Raw genomic sequence first — 27159 nt, forward strand, 5'->3', positions numbered from 1 at the left:
GCGCTTTGTCAAGAGGTTTCATCCTCTATACACCCCCGACTCATGAATGTTCCCTGTACTGTGTATTCCCGCAGCCTCTCTTTTTTTAGGTCTCACTGAGTCAGCACATGCACTGCTCTGTGAGAAATTTTGTGTGTGGGATTATGAAGTGCTGCCACAGGCTTTTGGTGGCCTAGCGCATATGTTTACGTGAGCGTGCACGCGCGCAGCCGCCATCTGCCTCCCTTCCAGCGCGATCACTACTCGTCCTCGTGATCGCGATCACTTTCGCTTTCACCACGATCGTGATCACTTTCACGGCCGTTACTTTTACGGCTGCGCGGCAAATGCTTGTTTTCTAAGGAAGCTGCAATTTACCACCTACCGGACGATGAGATAGAGTAGAATTCAGACGTTTTAGAAGTCTATGTTGATAATGAATTGCGATGACGCATTCTTGTTGAAGCGTGTCACAAGCTCTAGTTATGTAGCATGTACATAGGTGGGGCTTCCAGTTCATCGAAGGAGGCATGTGCCTTTGTGTGGGTTCTTAACACTCTCTTTCTGATAGTGTTTTTTTTTTTTTAACGGATACGTTGTTTTTTCGAAAAGGCAGTAACTTTTTATGGCCGTTTGTTTCAAATTTTGGGTACTTTATGTACGTTGTTGTATGCAGTTAATAGAGTTAAAAATAACGATTTGTCCTATAGTTAAGCAGGTACATGTGACTGTAAGCACTACTCTGCACTCTGGGAAAATGCTGGAACATAAATAAAGTTGTTTTTCTTTTTGTTTTTTTTTTACCTTTACTCCTAAGGAAATATATTTTTGGTAACCTTTAACCCCTTGGGTGCGGGTTTATTTCCCGCGCTGTGCGGGAGAAATAAACGGTGGGCGGGATTACGACGGCTCCCGGCCGTCGTGCGCACACTCCCACCGTGATGCATGACGGCCGGGAGCCGTCATGCGCATACAAGGGGTTAAAATATAAAACGGTGTAAGTGACAGTTCACAGGAAGGTACGTTAGAAGTCTGAAGCGAGAGACTCTCAGCTGTTCGGACACCCTTTTCTTGTTACTTTAACATACCCACATCTTTTGCTTTGTAGATGCTGGAATCAGCCACTTTACATCGTTTTAATGGTTTACTTTGTTTTTGAGCCATTGTTTTTTTCAGCAATTCGGGATGTCGACTATACAGCAAAGCCCAGTCCAAACCTGCTAAATGCCGTACATGCCTGCATAAATGAAACATTCTATAATTAAAGTAACTGAAAGTTGTCTTATCTTTTGGAAAGTTTATCATTGCTAAACAGTATGTTTCAAGGTTTGACTGCATGCAGTTTTCTCCAGTGCACCACAACCACCATCTTCATTTCATTTTGGCTATGATTTCACCCTACATAAAGTAAAAATCACACAAATACCACATTGTTTCTCTTGTAATTTGTTCTTGATAAGTCTGTTATTACCACACCATTATCTGTTCCCTCATTAATGTGACTTTTCAATCATGACTAATTCTAATGTGAAATAAGCGTGGTTTTGGTAGCCTATTTTGCAGGAAAACCAACTAGCTGAACACTTCAGAATTCATATATCATACATTTTGTTACATTCTGTTTAGTTCATTTATTTGTGCTTCTTAGGACTTTTGTTCTAGGGGAAGAATTGGTATGTTTAAAGTTTTTAAAGACCATATACATTTAAAACAAGCATTTTCAATACAATAGATCTCGCATTATTAAAGTTTGAGCAGTTGGCATTGCTAATAATAATGCAACATCAATAGCAGCTCAAAGATTCAGTAATGTGGGACCTATTTTTTTATATAGCTCGGACTTGAGTGAAAGGTGTGTATTTATGTTGCATTGAGTACAGTGTAATTATGTGTTGTGTTATTATGTAGTACTGAGTGGTAAGTGGAGTGTATTTGTGTTGTATTGAATACAGTGTAATTATGTGATGTGTAGTCACACAACCACACACAACCACACACACACACAACCACAACCACACACACACAGACAACCACACACACACAGACAACCACACACACACAACCACACACACACAACCACACACACAATCACACACACACACACAACCACACACACAACCACAAATACAACACACACACAACCACACACACACACAACCATGCACACACAACCACACACACAACCACACACACAACCACACACACAACCACACACACACCACACACACCACACACACACAACCACAACCACACACACAACCACAACCACGAACACGAACACGAACACAACCACACCCAACCACACAACCACACACAACCACACACACACAACCACACACACAACCACACATACAACCACACACACACACAACCACACAAACACACACAACCACACACAAAAACACACACACACAACCACACACACAACCACACACACACACAACCACACACCCACACACACACACAACCACACACACAACCACAAACACAACAGACACACAACCACACACACAACCACACACAACCACCTAACCACACTCACACACAACCACACACACAGCCACACACACAACCACAAGCACACACACAACCACAATCACACACACAACCACACACACAACCACACACACACAGCCACCCACACAACCACACACACACAACCACACACACACACACAACCACACACCCACACACACACACACAACCACACACACAACCACAAACACAACAGACACACAACCACACACAACCACCTAACCACACTCACACACAACCATACACACAGCCACACACACAACCACAAGCACACACACAACCACAATCACACACACAACCACACACACAACCACACACAGACAGCCACCCACACAACCACACACACACACACAACCACACACAACTTAAGGGAATTGGGTAATGGAAAGAGAAAGAACTCTATCCAAAATCACACGTTTTCAGTCCAGTCAGAAAGTATGACTTAGCCCCAAGGAGTCCTTGTTTTGTAGCTAAGCAGATACAGTCAATTATTTCAGTAAGCCTGACGCGACATTAGAAAAAGAGAAGTATAGTGCAATTATTAGGCACACATTATTTACCTTGTAACCGCATAAATATTCGCCGCGCATTTTCATTTTTTTTACCTTGTAACCGCCTTCATTTATTTTACCTTGTAACTAAGTAAATATTTGCCGCTCATTTTCATTTACTTTGCCTTGTAACCGCTATTTTACCTTGTAACCGCATAAAGATTAGCTACGCATTCCTCCCAATTAAGCAACAAACTGTATTGCAGCTGCAAAGCCACAAGTGATCGCAAAACTGAAAGCAAAGCCACAAGACGTATTTGTTTTACTGTCTGTTTCTTCTCTCATAGTGTATTCATCTTTCTCTTAGTTTGTACGTTTTTATCTCTCTCTCAGTCTATCTGTGAGTCTCTGTCTTAGTATATGCTCCTCTGTGCCCGTCATGCTCCGCTATATGTGTCTACCTATGTGTACACTGTATTTGCGTGTATGTATCAAACTCTATATGTGCCTTTTAGTGTTTATAAGTTCCTGTCTTTATCTCTGCCTCTGTACCTCTTTGTCTATCTGTCTCAGTTTCTAGCTTTGTGTATGTGCCTCTGTTTCTGTATATCTCTTTGCTTGTTTTTTTTTTTTTTTTTTTTTTTTTTGAAAAAGTTTTTATTGAGCAACAATTCGGTCACAAGTATGGGCCTACAACCACCCGGGCCGGCCGCTAGGTACATAAGGAAATATACACATATCAAAGTTGCAATCCGTTCCCAGGGCACTGCCCCGCAGTGGCTCAAGATAGTTCTCGAAGAACAGCAAGCGTCAGTCCAACAGTAACAGAAACAAAAAAAAACAATAAAAACAAAAGGCGAGTTACGAGGGGTACCAGTGCGGTTCAGGCTCCCCCCGGGAAACTCCAGTCAGAACATTTGAACAATCCGCTAAAGAGAGGAGTACCGGGAGGCCGGGGACGGAGGGGGGGGGGGAAAGGGGGGTCAAGGAAGATGAACGTCCCTATGTAGTTGGTACAAAAAGCGCCAGGAACCGTCGAGGGTCAGGGGGACATGGCGATATCAGTGTCTACCAGGGGGGGCGCACAGATGCCTCCGCGATACGCATTCCATTGGCCCCAAATTCTACCCCATGCCCCCGGCTTGCCACGGGCCACATACACTGTCTTCTCCCGAAACATACACCAGTCCATATTCTCCTTCCATACTGACACGGTGGGCGGCCGTTGAGCGCCCCAAAGTTGCGCTATATCCCTCTTGGCAATCATGTTCCCTAGGGCCGCCCACCGAGTCTGAGCCGCGTTGTAGTCATTGGGCTCCCACACATTCAGGACACAGCGACGCACCTCCGGCAGCAGTACAACCCCGGTGACCTGTCCCATAACCGTGTGGACCCGGCGCCAATAGTCCGCCACCTCGCGACACTCCCAAAGGATATGAAGAAAGGTGGCGCTGAGCCCGCAGCCTCGTTTACAGAGCCCGTCGTCGGAAAATCCCATCGCGACCAAGCGCGGACCCGTAACATACACCCGATGGAGAATCTTGAGCTGTACCAACCGGAGACGAGCCGGAATGGCAACCTCCTTGGGGGACGACAGTGCAGACTGCCAGTCTTCGTCATCCAATTCGACCCCATCCCCAGTCCAAGCCTCCCGAAGGCGCACCAGGAGATCCGCCCGGTGATTAATCAATTTTTTATAAATTAAAGAAATAGTACTATCAGGGACATGTCCGTCAAGTACGCGGTCCTCGAGGGGCGAGGAAACAGGGACCGTGGTCCCCTCCCCGAAGACCGAGAGCAGGGCGTGTCGAACCTGGGCGTAGCGGAAGAACTCCCTGTCGGTCAGCTCGTATTCGGCCTGGAGCACCGCGAAAGTCTTGACCGCGCCCTTGTGCCACAGGTCTCCCACTTTACTGATACCAATCGTGTCCCACTGGTCAAACCCCTTGGTGGTCCACAAGCTGCCCAGGCGGTCGGAGGCAAACAAGGGAGTAGCACATGTCATTCGCTCACTCCAGCCCGTGGCCGCAGTGGCAGCCCTCCAGGTCCGCACAGCAATCTTAGTAGGACCCGTAAGGGTCCGGTCCGCCAGGCGGGAATAAAGTGCCCTGTTGTAGTTCCCGCCGGGAAGCAGGAACTTGTCCATCTCATACGCCGGATTCAAGCCGGGCGCATACGTGGCGTGGTTAATGGCAGATAGCTGCGAGGCCCAATAGTACCTGCGAATGTCAGGAAGCGCGATGCCCCCGTCATACCAGGGGAGAGTGAGCTTGGCAAGAGCAATACGCGCCCGGCCGTTCCACACCAGTCTCCTCTGCAGGCTCTCCACCTCCCGAAAGTAGGCCACTGGGATAACGTCAAAGGAGTTCTGGAGTGCATAGAGGAACCTGGGAAGGGACATCATTTTAAACAGCGCGGCCCGACCCAGCGGGGACAGGGGCAGCCTGCACCACCGGGCCGTGTCCTCCCGCAGCCGCCGAAGTGGACGCAGAAGATTCTGCTCGTAGCGAGCCACCGGGTCCAGCGAAACGTATATCCCCAGGTACTTAAAGCCGCTCAGAGATATTTGAATCGGGAGCCGAGGCGGCAGGAGAGGAGGACCACCAGCGATGGGATAAACGCAGGATTTAGACCAATTGATCGTGAGACCCGAATTGTTCCCAAAGGAGGTCAGAACGTCAAAGAGGACGTTGAGTGACTGCCGCGGTGAGGTGAGGTACAGGAGAATGTCGTCCGCATACAGCGAGACCCGATCTTCAAAGCCCGGGCCCCACCGGATCCCTCTAAGCGAGGGCTCCCAACGGAGCCAGGCAGCGAGTGGCTCCAGGGCGAGAGCAAAAAGCAACGGGGACAACGGGCACCCCTGCCTCGTGCCCCTGCCGAGGGCAAAGGGCCGAGAGACCCGCCCATTCACCACCACTTGAGCCATGGGTCCCGTGTAAAGGAGCCTCACCCAGCCAATAAATCCCTCCCCAAAGCCGAATTTATCCAAGACGGCCCAGAGGAATGGCCACTCAATAGTGTCAAATGCCATCGTGGCATCCAAAGAGACCAGCACGGCCGGCTCGGTGAGGAGCTCCGCCCTGGCGAGGACCCCGTGCAGACGCCGCAAGTTAAGAGCGGTGTTGCGGTGCGGGATGAAGCCGCATTGGTCCGGATGAATAAGGTCGCACACGACACTCAACAATCGATTGGCCAGGACTTTCGCCAGGATTTTAGGCTCTGCATTGAGCAGTGAAATAGGCCGGTAAGAGGTACAGCGGTCACGCGGCTTGCCCTCCTTGGGGAGAACGACTATAGTGGCCAGGCGCTGGTCGGCCGGAAGGGAACCCGCCGCAAGAGAGTCGCGGAACATGCGGCCGAGGAAGGGCGCAAGCTTATCAGGACGCAATTTGTATAGTTCAATGGGCAGACCGTTAGGACCCATAGCCTTGCCCGAGCGAAGGGAACGAATCGCGGTCGCTATTTCATCCGACGATAAGGGGGCGTCCAGCCGCTCCCGGTCCTCAACGGACAGGCCGGGCAGAGCAATATCTCTCAATAGGAGGCGAGAGTCATCTTCGTCCCTGTCAGTCACCGGGGAGTACACCGCCCGGAGGTGGTCAGCGAAGCATTCCACAATCTCATCCGGTTCAGTCACACACCCACCATCCGCAGCACGCAACTCGGGGACCACGCGATTCACTCTCTCCTTTTTGTCCAGCCACGCAATCAACTTTCCCGCCTTGTCCCCCGCGTCATACAATCGGCCCTGCTGCTCCCTATACATAGTTTGGGCCGCGTCAGTGACCAGGGACCTATATTCGAACTGTTTCAGGCTAAGGGCATGTAGCCCGTCCGGAGTAATATTCGCCTCCAAGGCCGACTCCAGCCCCGAGACGTCAGTCTCCAGCTTCACCACCGCCTCGCTCCTAACCTTCTTGGCCACCACTATCTGGGCGAGGGCGTGTCCGCGTATAACAGTTTTAAAGGCTTCCCAAAGGGACAACGCAGACGACACCGACCCCTCGTTTTCACTGAAGTATTGGTCCATGGCCTTAACCAGGCTGTCACGAGTCACAGGGTCCCGCAGGTACCAGGGGTTAATGGGAGCTATCCGCCCTGCGGACCGCGGCCGGTGTCAAAGAGAAGCCACAGCGGAGAATGGTCGGAGATACCACGCGCCAGGTGTCTGACCTCTCGAATCCGACCAGTCTGCGCCGCTGGCATAAGGAAGTAGTCTAACCTGGAGAGACTCCCATGCGCCCCCGAATGAAAAGTGAACTGGCACTGGGTCGGATGCAGTAGTCTCCAACTATCCACCAAGCCGAAGGTCTCCAACATCCCACCCAGCCATGACTGGGCAGCGGGGAGGGTCCTCGGTGGGTGACGATCCAGTTCACCCGAAACCACAGAATTAAAGTCCCCGCCCATGAGCAGGAGGCCGTCCGGGAGGTCAAGCAGCATTCGACCCAAATCAGCAAAGGTGGAGTTCTGGAGGCCCGGGGGGACGTAGACTGAAACCAGGGTAAGGGGCTGCCCCTCCCACCTCCCAATCAGACACACATAGCGCCCTCTGTCATCCGAGACTATCCTCGTGATCTCCACCGGAAGGGAGGTTCGCAGGAGAATGCCCACCCCCCTGGAGCCAGTTGTGAAACCAGAATGGGCTACGAGGCGGTATCCCCCTCTGTGCATCGCATGGCAGACACTGCCGACCAAATGCGTCTCCTGGAGAAACACCACATCAGGAGTCAAACGGCGCAAATATTGCAGTACAACACCCCGCTTAATACGGTCCCCCAACCCATTGACGTTCCACGACATAAGCCTCAACCCGTCTCCCCCCATCCCCTCCAATAGAGCAAGAAGCCCCCAGCCCGCCGCACCGCTCCCAAATATGGATAAAAATCAATTCCTCGCCCTGTAAACAAAAAACACACAACTAAACAACCCCTCTTCCCCCCCAACCCCACCCCAAGTCCACCGCCCCCCACCCTGCACCCCTGCGGGCCTAAGCCCCCCCCCAACTTGCAGTGTGCCTGTCGCCCCGCTAACCCCATTCTACAAAAAGACCCCGGAGGAGGAAAGGGACCCGAACCCGCCCGCACCCCTCACGGGTCCTGGTAAAACACAGTATGCAAAAGAAGTAAGACCCAACTGTACAGTGCAAAAACGCAAAAGCAAGGACCAAAGGTCAGTCTAAGGGGACCCGTCACCTGCGGTGCCCCCAGAGGGCCCGGGCCGGCCACCCCCGTCCGGCAGCGAGTCCAGCCAGTCACTTGCGGCCACAGGAGTGTCAAAAAAGACTGTCCGCTCTCCATGCTCCACTCGAAGTTTCGCCGGGTAGAGCATCGAATACTTCAGGCCTAGCTCGCGGAGACGGCGCTTCACCCCCTGGAATCCCATCCGCTGTTTCTGGACCAGTTGCGTGAAGTCCGGGTAAAAGTTGACGATCGAGTTCTCGTAGCGGACCGGGCCACGGGTCCGTGAAGCCTGCAGAATAGCATCGCGGTCCCTGTAGTGGAACAGTTTAGCCACGATAGGCCTCGGGGGGGCCCCCGGCCGCGGCCGGCCGCCAGGAACCCGATGGGCCCGCTCCACAGCGAAGAATTTACTTAGGCCAACAGGGGACAGCTGCTGCAGGATAAGTTCCTCGACCACGAGGTCCACCGGGCGGCTGTCGGAGGACTCCGGTACCCCAATGATACGGATATTGTTGCGTCGGGCCCGTCCCTCGAAGTCCTCAAGCCGCCGGGCCATGTGGTCGTTGACCACTCTAATGTCCCCAAGCGCGGCCCGCAGATCCGACACCTCCGCACCCAAGGTGGAGGTCCGTGTATCAAGGGCCTGGACCTTCTCGTTGGTTTTAGAGAGGTCGGCCCGAATCAGGGTGACGTCGATCGCGACAGTGTCGATCTTACGGGCCAGGGCCTCATATTGCGTCGCGATAGTTTCCCTGATGCCCTCGATGGCGCCCATAATGTCCTGTAGGGAAGGTTCCGCAGCGACGGTCGTGCCTCCCCCCGCAGCATCCGGGGAGAGGCCAGCAGCGCCAGGGGACCCCCTGCCCTGGGTATAGCGGTCCATGTTGTTGCTCTGGACCGCTCCCCCGCGTAGTGAGGCCTTGGTCTTGCGCCCCTCCGGTCCCCCTTTGCCCGCCATGTGAGCGCCGTCACTCAATGGGACCTCCGATCAAGGGGTGCACGGGTGCCAGAGAAAGGATCACAAACTGTCGGTGTAGGGGTCGGAGGCGTCAGACCCGTCCGTAGCAGATGGAAGCAAACCTCGGGCAGAGGCCCAAGAGGCACCCCGCCACCTTGAGCACGCACGCCAGCTGATCTCCTGAAGGCCAAAATCGAAACCGAAAGTGCTGAATCGGTGACTGGCACCGCGCTGAGGCCGCTGTTGTTCAATTGCAGCCCGGCCCCACGGATCACCTCCACCCCGGCCTCCTCCGTCGGGTGGGTCCCAAAAGTTCCGGCGACGATAACTCAGGATTCCCAGGTCCGATTAGAATTTTGGAAAGAGCTATATAGTCAGCTGGTCTTCTTCTCTCAGATTCCATACACCAACTCAGGATAGTCTCAGGATTTATTCCGAGGAGCAGAAAGGGTCCGGGGAGCCCTGTGCTCACGCGACCATCTTGGATGCGCGCTAGGCTCCTCCTGATCTCTTTGCTTGTTAATCTCCTTTTCTATATGTGTGTACGTCTGTTTTCCTGTACCTAGGTCTAGCTCTGTGTATTTCTGTCTATATGTCTATAACTCTATTTGTAAGCAAGCTCCATTTTAGATTAAGGGAATCGGGTAACAGAAAGAGAAAGAACTCTATCCAAAATCACACGTTTTCAGTCCAGTCAGAAAGTATGACTTAGCCCCGACGAGTCCTTGTTTTGTAGCTAAGCAGATACAGTCAATTATTTCAGTAAGCCTGACGCGACACTAGAAAAAGAGAAGTATAGTGCAATTATTAGGCACGCATTGTTTACCTTGTAACCGCGTAAATATTTGCCGCGCATTTTTCACTTTTATTACCGCCTTAATTTATTTTACCTTGTAACGAAGTAAATATTTGCAGCGCATTTTCATTTACTTTGCCTTGTAACCGCCTTCATTTATTTTACCTTGTAACCGCGTAAAGATTAGCCACGCATTCCTCCCAATTAGGCAACAAACTGTATTGCAGCCGCAAAGCCACAAGTAAAGTGATCGCAAAACTGAAAGCAAAGCCACAAGTAAAGCGATCGCAAAACCGAAAGCAATCCCTTTTGGAAGCAGAGACAGCCATATGCTTTCAATAACCGCGCCCGTGTCTGGGAACGATAATTGAAACCAGATAGGCTTTAGTGCGCGTAACAGACACCAAGAGGCCGTGGGCGGAGCGATGCACCCGCCTTTGGCCTATTGTGTGCTCTGTCTAAAAAATACAGCCACTAAAAGCCCAATAATAGAAGACAAAACAAAAAACACATTCCAGGGTCCATTTCTGAACCTCGCAGTGCAACGCGAGGCGCGAGACCTAAAAACTGTTTATTGTAACACTTGTACTAAACGTTACAACAAGATGCTTTATTAATGAAAAAAGGTACTTAATAGAAAAAATATACACGGATTGTGATCTAAATATGAACCATTTGAAGCTCAGCTGGACATTGATGGACATCCGTGCAGGTATTTTGGATATATTACTGTGCAGCACTGCACTGAACGAGGGACAATAAACATGATAATTATTAATTCATGATGACGGGCGAGTAGTAGACTTCCATGGTCATGCATACTTCAGACAATGTCAACCCTGTCTGTATTAGTACTGACACATCCGATCATGGCTGTCATTCAATTAACATGGTCTTACTAACACTTTCCATTAACCCGTAGTTATTTAAAATTGACAAAGCCAGCTCTACCCCGCAGGCATCTCGTACTAGTGACACATAGTTCTAGCACTTCATGGCAGTTTGGTTCTAATCTTACTTGATAGGATCAGCACTATTTAGCAGAGCTCGAACCTGGCAGCATTAACACTTCTCGGTAGGAGTGCCATACCTGGAGATACATACTGACTAATTGCACCTGTCCAATGTTGTTAAATTGTTGGCCCAGACAATTACTAATCTTGAACAGTAGACCTGTTTTGTAGCCAGCCTCTTTTTAGAAACTGAAACCAAACTGCATTTGTTAATACATCAGAGCGATCAGTTTACCTCATGGTAGGGAAGTAGCTCTGTCAATCTCCATTTTTTTAATTTATTTTTTTATTTTGCAATCTGGCAATTGTAATCTGACATTTATAGCCTTGAAAGGCAAAAAAAACTATTTACGAGCGTGCAAAGAATTAAAACATTAATGGAGCAGAACAGCTGAAATACTTGTACTTAAAGATGGGAAGGTGAGTTTGGAAACCACAAATCCCAGATAATAGGTTTACATACTACCACAAATAAGTATCATGCTAGAAATAGAGCATTGTTCTGGAGCTGTCAAGCTTTCTGAATAAACGAGTAGTGCAATTGCATAAAGCACGAGCCCAGCTTAAATACAAGAACAAAAGTCTGATAAAGTAAATAGTTGGTATAATAGTGAATGCAGAGCTGCTGTATCTAGAAAAGGGTTACCCTCTGCAGATACAAAAGGGTTGTATCCATTCAAAATGTTAAGGGTTCCAACATTTGGTTTGCTTACAATGAACCTAGATAGATCTAATTTATATAGTGGTTATTCTGAAAATCCGGTATTTGTCTACTTCCCCAAGTATATGATTGACTCGCAAGTTTAAGAAATTGATGAACATCTGCATGTCTTTTACAATCTTACTAAAATAATGTAAACAAAAGTTCTACCAACACTGTGCTGCACCCATCATTTTTAGGTCTCGCCTGAGCCAGCGCATGCTCTGGTCTGGCGAGACATTTAGTGAGTGGGCTTTACAAATCTAACCACAAGCTTTTGCTTGTGGCCTAAAGCTTGCGGTTACTCGTGCGGGCACGCGCACAGCCACCATGCACTCCGTACTAGTGTATCTGCTGGCAGTCTTCTCTCCTCCTTCTTCAAGCCTCACGCGCACTCCCCCCACCCCTCCCACTTGTTTCCTTCTTCAAGCATCAAGCCCGCCCAGCTGTCCCCGGCTTCTGATTCCCAGCCTTGCCAACAGCGTCGCCCTCTGTCCGATTGGCCTTTCCCCCCATAGCCTAATCTCTTTGTCTGAGCCTCCTTTAGCCTTCACACGTTGCCCTAGTTTTGGCTTCTGGCAGCGAGAGGACTGCTTAACCCGCTCCTCGCACTCTGCCTGACGTACTCGCACAGCACTTGTCTCCCATGCTGCCTGTAACTTTAAATTGCCACTTCCTTTTGGACTTGTAGGCGGGTCCCGGGTGGCGCTCATTCTCTCCTGCCTCCGATGGATGACCCGGGCTGCAGCAATGATGCCAGTCTTAATCGCATGCAGGCCCCTGGTAGGTGTGGACTTCCTCCTCCGCATGAGTGCCCTGGCTGCAGCGATAATGCCAGTCTTTATTCGCAGGCGGGTGCCACTCACTGTTTCACAAAGGTCCCAGGCTGCAACAGTGATGCCGGTCTTCATTCTCTGTGGGCGGGCCCTGGGTAACACTTGCCCGCCTTTCAACTCTGGTCAGTGTTCAGGACCCGCATTGGTGATATCAATCCGCTGCCTCTCTTTCCACGATGACCTCCTGCTCAACCATGTGCTCAAGCCCGATGCCCCAAGAGCACTCTCTTTTTCTCTGGCAAACGTACAGCTTCTCATCTAGATGTCTCCGCTGCGATAGTCCCAAAATGGTACTAGTTACGGTTGCCCTGCCTTTAATAGGGGTTACATGAACTGGGTTGTTTTTTTAAATCCCGCATGACTTTCCCTTTGGATGGTAGTATTCAAGCATTGGCATAGCCAATAGGTCTCGCCTTTGGGACCTTATAACTGTTTAGCCATGCAACAGTTAATGTTGTTGCACCGAGGATATTGTGCTGCATAACTAAATACTTATAAGGTTCCAAAAGCGAGACCTATTGGCTATGCCAATGCTTGTTGTATTATTTTATTTGATTTAAATGGCACTGCCTTCACCGGGAATGGCTCCAGAGCGCTGTACATAGGTGAGAGTGAAATCACCAGGCTCAGGCATACATGCAACTCTGACCTGATATTTTACCAGCCTCCTGCCTATAACTGCCTCTGCTTCAATGTAAGGCAGTGGGCAAAATACATGCGGGTTTTGTCCTCGCTGATGTGTTTCTTTTTCGAGTGAAGTTTTACTCAACCTCCTGCCGCTGTGCATTCTAAAATGTGCCGGATTATATTTGTTGATACTGCACGAAAGCGACCACCTCCACAAAAGCAGCACAGGTTTCCGTGACGGGTGTACAAGAAACTATTTGAAGATACAGACAGTGATACTTGTATAATAATGTGATTTTTTTTTTGTCCCTCAGTTATGTTCCCACTTGTGAGTGGTAGTTTGCTACGATATGATTTTATGAAAAATAAAACTACAGTAGGTTTACTCCACAATACCTCATGTCTCTTATTACAGTGCCGTTGATGCTCTACGATGAAGTTTGGGCCCAGAGGAATGACTGCACAGATTAATAACTACCTGGTTATTGTTTGAAGCGCTGGTGTGCTGTGCCTGCCCCTTTAAACTGTCTGACAGTGAGGCTGTAGTTTTCTTTTTCCTTTCAAGGCCATGCATTTCGTGTGTGCTTCCGGGTGTTTCCGTTTCCTTTTTACAGCTACTGATATCAGCGTTGCAAATGTGGTGTCCAATGTCAGCGCACCCTGCCTTCTGCTGCGGGTGACCGGTGGCATGTGTCATGAGGCGTCACCCTGAAACAAGAGTCCCATTCTACTGCAGCACAGGAGCAACCTCTCATCTGTTTCAATGGGCCTTCCTTCCACTTTACTCTGTTTAAATACCACTGACCGCGCCGCCCGCAGGGGGCCAATAGAGCGATTGGCGCTCTAGTGTCGGCTGGGCACCAGAGCCCCTCCCCACCCCCCCCACTCTGGGGCAGGGCAGGGACTCCGGTGAGTTTCCCCACTTCCCCCCTGGGTGTGACGCGATAGGCGTCACTTCCGGGGGTGCACCGTGGCTCAAGGGGAGGCTATAAAGCCCTCCCCCGCCATGAGGTCGCCCTCTTTGCCACGCTTGCCGCATCGCTTGCAGGCCATCGGTTTTGCTTTTGAAATTAGAAAGGTGAGTGCCGCTCGCTACCCACCCCCCTGCCCCGGCCCTGTCCCTGGGCGGTACCAGGTTGTACGGGGCCCGTTGGCATCGACTGCCATGGGTGGGGGGGGGGGCGTGAGCTCCGCGTCCTTGCGAACATTAGCGACGTTTGTGGCGAAGGTGGGTGGGTGATCCGCGCCGCGGCCTGGGAAGGGGCAGCAATTGTAATTCTACTGCACCAATTGTATCGCCTCCTCGTGGCCAGGGGTTACGCTGCCCAGGGCACAGCCGCCCGTTTCTGCCATGGTGTTGGGGGTGAGCTGAGGACTCGTAGGGCCTTAAGGGTAAAAGACGCTAGCCATTGCTCCTACCGGGGGACCGGAGCTCGCTTAAGGTTGAGGCAGGTTTGCGACACGGCGGGCATGCGGGCGGGAGAAATTTAACCTGGCGAGGATGTGGCCTGTAGGCTATTAGGCCAATCCTGGTGCGGTATTAATGTGGCGAGCCTTCGGCTGGCGCACGCACCTGGTGATTTCCGGGCAAACCACTTAGCTCTCCGCCCCCGAATATGAGAGAGCCGGTTGGTGTGTCCCTTCAGTTGGCAATATTAGCGCCCGGTTAGAAATGGCACCATGCAGGCTAGGCAGCGGGTTTTAAACTGCTCAACAGTGAACATCAGGGGTTCGATCCCGCCATGCCTGCAAAGTGATTTTAAGGCACTAAAAGCTTAAACTCTGCCTAAGTGCATAGAGCACAGTACCAATAGGTAGCAATGAAATGTGACCAGCAATGCGTTTGCGTCGCAGCTATGCGGTCATTATGCTGATCTATGGTGAGTTGCATGTGTGCAGAGGCGTAAGCAGGGGTCAGAGAGTTAGTACGTCTGCGTGCCCTGTTGCGTATGGTGGTTGAAGGGAGATATTTTGATGGTGCTCTCAGTGCTCGGGCTCCTTTATGATTCACGAGCAGAAACAGGGGCCCATCTAGGATGACACACAGTCATTTGGGGGAATTAGATCGGTGGTCAGTGCGTTTAGCATGCATGTGGCCCCGGGCCAGTCCCTAACAGTGGCACCCTTTCTATCACGCCGCATATCGAAAAACAGGCAGGGGCGAAGTTTGGTATCAAGGGGATGTGCAGGCGACTCACAGTGACTCAGGCACAGCCCAGCAGGGCCAGGGCTGCCCAGTAAAGGTGGTTGGGCTGTGCCCCTGCAGTTAACGTGTGCATCCCGCCATCTCGTTTTACAGCTGTTGTGGGATTGCCGGTCTAGAAGAGCAGCACCGGGGTGGAAGTTGTCGTGGCCAAAAACCAGTCTGCCACTAAGGTATTAAGGTGTGCCACGTAGGGCGTGGCAGGCTCGTAACTGGCCATTGTCCAAAGGAGTGGACACTTGGTAACGCTATTTGGTGCCGCAATGCCCTCCCTTGCCTTACATGTGCTTTGTCTCTCAACAGGTCGGCGGGAGAGGAGCAGCGCGTTTGACGCAGGATTACAAAGCGATACATGCACCCTGCAGGTATGGGGTTGATGGGGGCACTAAGCAAACCCGAGTAGCGGCGCCCCTAGCTGGCGAGCAGGGTTATCCCTTGCGCGGCTCCGCCCAAGGGCGGATGGAGCTGGCCCACCGTGGCTCCCGGGGGCGGGGGTGGCTCAGAGGTGGGGGCGGGGAGGTTTGGGGTGCCGGCTAACCTCTCTTTCATCTCCACCCACAGTGCCACTGAAGCGCCGGTCCGACCAGCCCGAGGTTCAGCCCGTTTCCCTCGTTTGTAAGTAAGGACATAGCCACGGGGGGCCAGAGTTGTTCCCCCGGGAAAAGACAGGGACTAGTGGTGCTCCGCGGTTCGGGGCTTCGTGCTAAACTCTTTTCCTTATCCTTCCAGATTGGGAGGCACTTGCACGAAATTCGATGGGTAGTCAGGGGTCCCCACCGCTTTTTTCGATGAGGTCCCAAGTCAAGGAGACCCAGATTGGCATCTCTGAAGATGCACGGATCGCAGCTTTTCTCAAACTAGCCAAGACCAAGGGATTGGCTTGGGCCACCGAACTTTTGAAAACCAATAACCCCGAGGACTCAGGAATCGCCAGCGAGGTCCCGCCTGTAGAACAGGAGCACAATGACGAGGCAGGCCCCTCTGGGTCCAAGAGGATACGTCGCCCCACGGTCAAAGACTTTCTGGCGGAGCAGCCGCCAGCGAGGGGCAGGGCCGTGGCCCCCCTCGGGCCGCCACCCCCCTCCAGGTACCCCCGGCTATGGATATTGGACCATCGCCCGCACCTGCCAGCTGCCCGCCTCCGGCGGCCTACGCTACATCAGAAGATCTTGGAAAGCTCTCTGGCACTTTGAGGAGCTTCATGTCTGAGGTCAGAGCAGACTTAGCACTGGCTAGACCGCCCATGGGGGCCGGGTCTGCCGTTCCCCCCTCCACCAGCTTTCACGCAAGTTTGGGGGGGGGGTCGGGCAGCCTGTCCAGCGCACTCCTTGCTCAGGTTGGGGGACTGGCGCTGTCAATCCTCTTGCCCGTGGGAGGACAGCCTCCAGTTGGGGGTGTCCATCCGCTGCCGACCAACCCCGCAGCCAACTCGGCCTTACCCCCGGCGGTGAACGCACCCAACAGACCCATTGTGGTCTCACCGGCGGCACCACCAACAGTGTCAGCCCTCGCGGTAGTGCCAAAGCCCTTGGTCACTATGGCACCACTACTATCCGGCCGCTGCTCTTTGGGGTGGGACGTGCCCCTGGCAGCCAAAGAAGGTATCTGGCGGAGAGAGTTTATTGACATTTTCACCCTACTCATGCATGGGGCCGAGGGGGTCGACACTAGGAAGATGGGCGCCAAGGAGGATGATAAGAAAGTGTGCTTTCAAACCTGGCCTGAAAAGAACATTGGCACATGGGGACAAGCCTTCGCCATCCTGGCGGCGGTAATAATAGAAAGGTTCCCGGACCAAGGGTCAGGGCTATTTCAATATGCAAGCATTATTTGAATTTAAAAAATTTGAATTTGAATTTTGAATTTAAAAGCATTTGTTAAGCGCACGTATACCATGCGGTTTCATGGCGCTGAATTATCATTATCACTGAAGAGGCCGTGAATAGTGGGGGTATGGGCTGATACTGCTATGACTGTGACTTTAGGAAAAAGAGGGCAATCTGCCCGGAATTAGAGTGGGACCAACTAGAGGTGAGGCTTTGGGTCATGCACATGGGTAAGGGCGCAGTGGAAGGGACAGCTAAGCCCAGCACCTCCAATAGTGATAAGAGCAAAGAAACAAAGCAGGAAGGGAAGGGACAGACAAGGAAACCCTTTCGGGGGGCCGGGTTGGGGGCCGAAAGCCAGGCAATAGATCACAGTTCAACGGGACCTGCAGACTATTCAACGCCGGCTCCTGTTCATGGGGCAAAGTATGCAGGTTCGCTCACGACTGCAGTAAGTGTGGGGCCCCCCACCCTGCCTCCTCCTGTTCCAAGTGAGACAGCTCGGGTCAACCACCGGCAAGACAGGACAAGTAAGCGTTGCCCTGTCCAAGTCCCCACCACACCACCCAGTAGCTTTTTGCCTCCCAACTGCAACACAGGCTTCCCCGCGCCCCATGGGTCGGACCCGGCCCCTCCCAACCCGGGTAAGGGTCCCTCCCCCATTAGCATTGCCAACCTCCTTCCCCTGATCCATGAGTACCCCAGTAACAAGGATGGCACCCTCCTCGCGGAAGGCTTTGTGGAAGGTTTTCGTATCCCATTCCTAGGCCCCCTAGTGAGCAGGGATGCGGAGAACCTCAAATCAGCGAGGGACCACCCCGAGATAGTGATGGCTAAAATAAAGAAGGAAGTGGGCCTGGGAAGGGTGGCGGGTCCTTTCAGCACCCCACCCCTTCCGCATTTCATAATCTCCCCTCTAGGGGTAGTGCCAAAGAAAGAGCCTGGGTCCTTCAGTCTGATCCAGCACCTGTCGTACCCGGAGGGGGAATCAGTTAATTTTTGGTTGGTGGAAGGGAGGTGTTTGGTGTCCTACTGCTCCCTAGACCTGGCGGTGGACATGATCAGGAGGGCAGGGAAGGGAGCGTGGTTGGCTAAATCGGACATAGAGTCAGCGTTCAGACTGCTGCCGGTCCACCCCGAAAGCCAACACCTCCTGGGCTTCAAGTGGCAGGACAAAGTTTTCTATGACAGGTGCATGCCCATGGGCTGCTCAGTGTCTTGCGCGTACTTCGAGGCTTTCAGCTCTTTCCTTCAATGGGTCCTAATGAGCATGTTTGGGGTAGAGGGAGTGACCCACTACCTTGACGACTTCTTGTTTATTGGGGGGGCTGACATGCAGGGGTGCGCTAGAGCACTGCAGTGTTTCCAAGACTTGGCAAAGCACCTGCGTGTGCTGCTAGCACCTGGCAAAACTGAAGGTCCGGTGCAGGTAGTGATATTTTAAGGCATCGAGTTGGACACAGTCAAGGGCGAGTCCAGACTCCCTGCGGACAAGGTACAGGCTTTGCGTCAGGAGATTCAGGCATTGCTGGGGAAAGACAAGGCTACCCTGGGCGACATCCAATGCCTTTTAGGAAAACTTAACTTTGCAGCCAGGGTCATCCCCGTTGGGAGGGTTTTTGCTCGGAGATTAGCAAGGGCCACAGCAAGAGTTAAAAAGAATCACCACTGGGTCAAACTAGGGACAGGTTTGAAGCAGGACCTCGCCATGTGGGATGACTTCCTCTCACAGTTCAACGGGACGGTGATATGGCGGAAACCATGGGTGGACAGTCAGGAGCTATGCATATTCACGGATGCCTCGGGTGGGGAGGGCTTTGGGGCAATCCTGGGTGAGAACTGGTGTGCCCAGGAGTGGCCCAACCCCTGGCGCAGGCGCAAAATCACCAAGAACATCACGGTGCTCGAGCTGTTTCCCATCGTGATTGCTATACACCTTTGGCCAGAGACCCTGTTGAACAGAAAGGTCCTATTCTGGTCTGACAACATGGCAGTAGTCCAGGCCATCAATGGACAGACAGCCAGGTGCCATCTTGTCCTATGCCTGATGAGGGAACTAGTTAGGATGTGCCTGCGCGCCAATGTGGAATTCAGGGCAAGACACATTGAAGGTGTGAAAAATGTGGCAGCTGATGCTCTTTCTCGTTGTCAGTGGCTCCGCTTCAGGGAGGCCTGGCCGCGGGCGAGAGCACAGATGACCCCATTCCCGGCGCACCTTTGGAGGATCCTGCAGTGGGCCAACAATCCATGGGGGAGAGATCATTGGCTCCAGGCACCAGGAAGCGTTATGGCACATACATGGCCACTTTCAGGACTTTGTCTCATTCCTTGGGTATTTCTGCTGCACCAATTGAGGGTAGAGTCAGGGCATTTGTGGTGTGGGCAAGGGAGCATGGGAAGAGCCACTCATGAGTGGGTAGCCACCTGGCGGCGGTAAGCCACGACATCAGGTTGCCAGGGGGGACAGACCCAACGAAAACTTTCACCATAAGGGCTGCTCTCAAGGTGTGGGCTAGGGATGAGCCCAGGGTTCCGGACAACAGGGCCCCCATTGATTTCAACATCCTCATGGGCATGCTGGGCGCGCTGGAGGGGGTTACCTATTCCAAGTATGAGGCTACCCTCTTCGCGGCTGCTTTCTGTTTGGCCTATTTTGGAGCTTTCCGAATCAGCGAGCTGGTGGCTAGGTCCAAGACCGACAGTTCAGGGGATGCCTTAGGCATTTTAGATGTGTCCATCACAGACTCCCTGTCGATCCGACTCCGGAGGTCAAAGACCGACCAGGCGGGCCATGGGATTGACGTGACCTGGCGGTGATGGGGGCCACCTCCAGAGCTGTGGCGGAGTTACAGGACGATCTGGAAGCAGGCCGGTACAAAGGGTACCTCTGCGCGGCACCATAGAGGGTGCCTGAGCCAAATCCGCGGAGCCTCATGGGAGGGACCTAGATACCGTGTCGGCGCCCGCTAGTCCTTTGGGCGGTTGTGGGCCTGAACAACCGGGTGGTTGCTATGCGACGCTCCGCCCTGGAAGGGGCGTGAGTAAGAAGTTACCAACGGTCACGTGATCCTGTAAAAGAATCACGGGTAGGGCAACAGAGGTTGGTTTCACTCCAGTGCTGCCCGGCTCATCAGGTGGCCAGGCGGCCCAGTTGGTTGCCTGCCCTAGGATCGCCGTAAGATAACCCACCATTACATAATGGTGTATGTAATAAACCTGCGGCATTTGTACCCAATCTAACAAACTGTGTTATGTGCTTATTATTGGGAAATGTATATATAATTTGGGAGGGGCGTACAATGGATGCCAATGATGACACTATGCCGCTGACCGTGGCGCCCGCAGGGGGCCAATCGAGCGGTTGGTGCTCTAGTGTCGGCTGGGCACCAGAGCCCCTCCCCACCCCCCTCTCTCGGGGGCGGGGCAGGGACTCCGGTGAGTCTCACCACTTCCCCCCTGGGTGTGACGCGATAGGCGTCACTTCCGGGGGTGCACTGTGGCTCAAGGGGAGGCTATAAAGCCCTCCCCCACCATGAGGTCGCCCTCTTTGCCACGCTCGCCGCATCCCTCCCTTCCGCTTACCCGGCGTGGTGGTGGCAAGGGGGGGGGGGGGTGGTAGTGAATATTTTAATGTTTTCCTTTTTCATTGCAGGCAGAGTTACAGGGGCGATCTGGAAGCAGGCCGGTACAAAGGGTACCTCTGCGCGGCACCATAGGGGGTGCCTGAGCCAAATCCACGGAGCCTCATGGCAGGATCCTGGATACCGTGTCGTCGCCCCGCTAGTCCTTTGGGCAGTTGTGGGCCTGAACAACCGGAGGGTTGCTATTCGACGCTCCGCTCTGGAAGGGACGTGAGTAAGAAGTTACTAACGGTCATGTGATCCTGTAAAAAAATCACGGGTAGGGCAGCAGAGGTTGGTTTCACTCCAGTGCTGCCCGGCTCATCAGGCGAGCAGGCGGCCCAGTTGGTTGCCTGCCCTTGGATTGCCCGTAAGATAACCCACCATTACATAACGGTGTATGTAATAAACCTGCTGCATTTGTACCCAATCTAACAAACTGTGTTGTGTGCTTATTATTGGGAAATGTATATATAATTTGGGAGGGGCGTACAATGGATGCCAATGACGACACTATAGAAAATGATAAATTTCACCCTAGATGTAGGTGTGCTTCAAAGGCCCTTCTGGGTGTGCTCGCAGCCAAAACAATAATTTCACCAAACGACTTTTTGTTGCAGGTCACTCATTTAACTTACTGCAAAACAAAGCATTTCAGCTTGAAACATGCTTTTATAAAGTAATGGGTCCGTTACTTTTTAGAGGATGCGGCATAACAGCCAGATCTGCCGACTTTGAAACCAGATTCGGGTCTCTGCCTTGGCTCAACATCCTGTAATACTGGGCAAATTACTTAATCTCTCTGTGCCTACCAAAAATGAATGTGACCTTGTGTAATGTAACTGGTGCTCTTGTAAAGCGCTCCAATAACTATCGAGTGTGTGCTATATAAAAACTGCAACAAAAAAAACAATCTCTCATGGAAACAAATATAAGGATAATTTCATAGACCTAGAAAAATGAAACACATACGATTGTAACTTAAGCAGTTTAAAAAAAAACATTTCATCAAAGCACTGTTTTGATTTTACATCCTTTTACTGGTCCATTCGGAGAAGAGGACCCTCTTGTATTAGAGAATGCTGCTGTATATCAAATCAATTTCTGAGAAGTGGACGCCAACGTTAGTGTGCCATGATTGGACTCAATATCCCATGGTGCAATAGAATTCTCACACGGTCATTGTCTGCCCAATCAGGACAGCCAGCCGACAAATGACATTCCCAAAAATGGACTTCATTACTGAGCGAGCCGGGGAAGTGTCCTTGCCAGTGCTTCGACAAAATGTATAAACAAAGTCTGTAATACACCTAGCTCTGTGCACACACCATTCCCTTCGAAGTGCATGATCTCCTTCTTCGGGTTGACCCATGAAATACAAAACAAAGGACGTCCTCCTACAACTTATGCGCGTTGTTGCTGGGGCTGGCTGAAATTTAGAGCAAGCCAGAACACATATAATAATGAAACGTGACCAGTACCATCATTGAACGGAACGTTTAACGACATATTAATGGCATTGTTGTCACGCTCAGGGTCCACAGGCAGCACTACTACTAGCTACAGTATGGCTGTTCACCAGTAGCAGGTGAAATAACAGTAGATGATGTAGCACCCAGGATAATGTGCTGCATGGCTAAACACTTGTAAGATCCCAAAGGCGAGACCTATTGGCAATGCCAATGCTTGTTTCTTATTGATACTGGGCTCCCACATGGAATATTGGGTCACCATCTCTTTTGAAACCCTATTTGTAGTATGTGTAGGTCTTTGTCCAATGTACTTAATGTGTAGTTTTGCTTACGCACACTGCATAGTATGGCATAATATTTGGTCAGATTGTTTTGTTAACTTGATTTCCCAAAATTCCCTATCAGAATTTAAAAAGTAAGTGTAACTATTACTGCTTCTGTGTAACTTTCCCTAAGTTTGACCAATCTTCACAATACATTCAAATATCAAACTTAGACAAATTCTTTTTTAGAAAAAGTGAGCAGAATCGGCAAACAGGGCAACATTTATAAAGAGATCAAAAAACTGCTTTCCCTATAGACTATACACTAATAGTACATACTAGCACCATGAATTACGGTACTGAGTGAAGGGTATGTTTTTTTTCATCATGAACTTCATGCAGTACATCCTGTATCAGTAAATGTCTGTACAGCATGCAAGGTTAGAGTCAGTGTTCGAGGTGTAAGCCAATATAATATTGGCCTAATTTTGAAATGTAAAGAAAAAGGTTGCGTTGGTTGGCCACTAGTCCGGCAAGTGAGAAATGGCAGGGCTCTGCACAGGCAAGTACTGAAAATACACTTCCTAGCCCCTTTGCCACTCTCCCATAAATGTAGGGAAGTCATGCAAGGCATGGAGGAGGAGTGCCAGCAGGGTCTGCCTATGGGAACTGAGCTATCTACTCTGCAAAGTTCGAAGAGGAGCACTAGGAAGGGAACTTGCATGAGTGCAATAGTGCCAGCAGGAGGCAACACTCCCCACCCCCACAATAGCATGCATGTTCTACGCATAGATAAAACACACCATACAAATTTTTGTTTGGGTAAGAAACTGCTGCAGGTTTATTACATACACCGTTATGTAATATGGTGGGTTATCATACGGGCAATCCAAGGGCAGGCAACCAACTGGGCCGCCTGCCCGCCTGATGAGCCAAGCAGCACTGGGGCGAACCCCGCCTGTGCTGCCCCTTCGGTGATCCTCTTCCCTTATTACTCATGCCCCTTTCAGGGCGGAGCGTAGCAAGGCAAGCCCCCGGTTGTTCAGGCCCACAACCGCCCGAAGGACTAACGGGGCTCCGACACGGTTTTCCAGGAACCTCCCATGAGGCTCCTGGGCTCTGGCACCCCCCCAGGTGCCGCGCAGAGGTACCCTTCGGTACCCATTTGCTTCCAGATCGCCCTGTAACTCCGCCTGCAACGAAAAAAGAACAACATTACAACATTCTATGCCTCCCCCGCTGCTTCCACGCCGGGTAAGCGGTAGGGTGGGAGACGGCGTGTCCAGGGCACGAAAAGAGGAAGGTCAGAGGGTGGGGGAGGCCTATATACCCCCCGTTCCTCGCGCCCCAGAAGTGAAGCGCCCTGCGCGCTGCAGCCACTGGCTGACAGAGTGGGGGGGTCTCCTCCCCGAGGGGTCCCCCTAGAAGAAGGGGGGTGGGCTGGTGCCTTGCTGGCACTAGAAGCCCGCCCTTCAAGGGCACCCTGCGGGCACCAGGGCAGCCGCATAGCGCCAGCAGGAGACAACACTCCCCACCCCCACAATAGCATGCATGTTCTACGCATAAATAAAACACACCACACAAATTTTTGTTTGGGTAAGAAACTGCTGCAGGTTTATTACATACACCGTTATGTAATATGGTGGGTTATCATACGGGCGATCCAAGGGCAGGCAACCAACTGGGCCGCCTGATGAGCCAAGCAGCACTAGGGCGAACCCCGTCTGTGCTGCCCCTTCGGTGATCCTCTTCCCGGATCACGGTCCCTTATTACTCACGCCCCATTCTGGGCGTAGTGTAGCAAGGCAAGCCCCCGGTTGTTCAGGCCCACAACCGCCCGAAGGACTAACGGGGCGCCGACATGGTTTTTCAGGAACCTCGTATGAGGCTCCTGGGCTCTGGCACCCCCTATGGTGCCGCGCAGAGGTACCCTTCGGTACCCATTTGCTTCCAGATCACCCTGTAACTCCGCCACAGCTCTGGAGGGGGCCACCGTCGCAGCCGGAGCCCCCACAAAAATAGCTATAGTCTTGCCCGCTAGATCGTCTGTCTAGAGCCTCCTGCAAATCTAGATGAAAGAACATCCCTACTGGATATCAATGCCCCATCTATATCCCAAAGACCTAGACGTTAGCTTGGATCAGCTAGTGTCTGATGAAACAAACGCCCTATGCCTGTGAAGTTGTGCCAAGCACTAATCACCTCACACCGCAAAGTTCCACTGCGTCACATGACTCAGCCCCGTCCCACACAGGGCGGGACATTTTCAGACACCCTGGCTCACAATGCCGCACCTATTTGCTGATCACACTGGATGCTGCCCTTCTGGCACCATGTGTGATTGGACACATGTGTCTCCGATCTCTGGGACAGCACTCACTTGTTAGGAGACCGTTCTTCGCCCTACTAGCCAACTAGGCTATTAGGGCGGGAAGGATTATACTTAACCTTGGCACCGTCCCTTTACTTGCTAAATCGATGCGCACATGGATGTCCATAATGGCGTATGAACATTGGACATGGCTGCACCCCAGTGCTTGCCCTGCACCCCCTATTCTTTATAGGAATTTCGACCGCTCAGCTCCCTCTGGGAAGTCCCCTAGGCATATCCGCTTAGAGAATCTGCTGATTCGATACAGGGCGCACTGTCTGTAATCTAGTGCCTAACCTTAGATGTGGGAGATGCCACACATCGCCTAGGTCAAGGGGATCTAAAGGAACACACCATTATCCCCCGGGCGTACCTCTAGGTGGGACTGGCTCCACCCAGCTGTAACGCCAGAGACACACCTCTTAAACATCTTTACTCGTTATACCACTTGGCACCCTTCTGTTTGCAGCTTTGTGTATTTGTAAAGCGCGCATGCCCCCGGGCACGATGACGCTGCTAGCCAGTGTATGTACCCACTCGCTGATACTTATCTATCCTAACTGCCCTTACTTGGATTGAAGGGTTGCTGGATGCCACCCCAGGCTTGAAGACTTAATGCTCCAACCCACTTTGACCCCAGAACTTGGGGACAACCCCAGTGGTGACCCTGCCTTACATGGTACATCTACCCCAGCGCTCAACTATCAATGTGTTACGGACCCCAATCCCAAAAGATGACTCTTCTGTTATCTGGTTCCAGCCCGCCGAAGGATAACCCAGGGGGGGGGGCAGACAAGTCTGCTGAACCAGGGGGGAAAGTTGTGTGCAAATACCTACCCTTTCCTGAATTTTGGGATGCCAAAATGTCAAAAATACCCTGTCGCCAATTGGCACTAACGCAGAGTTTACCAAACATTTCCGCGCCACAGCACACTTGTTAGCTGACAACTACCACCACCCGCCTGCTGCCCTGGTTAACGCGCGGGTGAATATGTCTTACTGAAGCTACCTGATACCGGCCCTTGGCTGCAAGGGACTGCCCACCCAGTGTACATGGTACCTGATTCTACATGGTGCCCGCAGGTGTTCCCCATGAAGGCCCTCGTAGCCAATTGCGCAATGCAGTCCCAGTATTTCGCAGTGCCTCACTTTGTGTTGAAATTAATTGAGTAAGTGTAAAATTAAACGTTCCCACCATTGGGCTGTTAACCGGTGTCAAAGGCAGACTGTTATTTTGCGGCTCCTGACATTACCTCCGGATATATACCGGATATATACCAAAAGCCACAGTACCCTACTACACACCAGTACACTTGGCTTTAACAATGCTTCTTAGTTGTATAAGATAACTGAAGCCAAAATTCTGGCTTCCCTGCATAGCATATTGAGGATGCTTCCATTCTGAACTGGTGGGACTGTCACCTTAACGTGTTGAACATTACTTAAATGTCTCCCTTCGATGAATAGCGAGCTCAACCGCAAATGGGACCATTACACTAATCAACTTCCGCAACAGCCAGACAGGTCACCTGCATGTCATCTAGGTGCGGAAAGCGGGAGCCCTTTGGAAACAGAATAGTGGCGCACAATCCCCGCGTTGGAGACAAAATTGACCTTGTTGTACTGCGAGAGAAGCGCATGCGGAGACAACATAACTATCCTTTGCCAAAACAGAGCCTGTCCGTAATGTTTTGTCTATATTGGGACAAAGGATGAACCATGATTATATCACTGATCAAGTCTGTGATGTCATATACGCTACCTCTAGCATTTTTCTCATAATTCCCATATACGGCTGACACCGCACTCTCCCCCTGTGCTTTGTGTGATCTTGGCCCACTTTGGTGTGAGCAGAGCCCCGTGAAGTATACTTGGGTTCTAGGCCGATAATGCAAAAATGTTCGGAGAGAAAGATGAAACCATACTTGCCGAGCCCTGGCCAAAACCGACAACCCTTTTACCCTTTGTCAACAGTAGCACATACATCAATAAGACATTGATAAGGGCCACATGCATAACTCCTGGTGGCCAAGGACCTTGTTGGCCAAGCAGCGAAATCATCGCTCAATGCAATAATACGAAACAGTCTTCTCATAGCGCATGCCACCCAGGCGCCAAACAGGACACCGAGGTTTACACCGAACATCCCGATTGCAAGGAAAGGCACCCCAACCCAACCCCACTGCACAAGTCACTCACCAAAGCACCGCTGAAGGATCCACCCCTGAACAGCGCCTTCAATGAATAGCAAGCTCAAGCACAAGTGGGACCATTACACTAAGC

Source organism: Triturus cristatus, chromosome 5_2 (assembly GCF_964204655.1).
Source record: "Triturus cristatus chromosome 5_2, aTriCri1.1, whole genome shotgun sequence".
In the NCBI taxonomy this organism is placed as follows: Eukaryota; Metazoa; Chordata; class Amphibia; order Caudata; family Salamandridae; genus Triturus; species Triturus cristatus.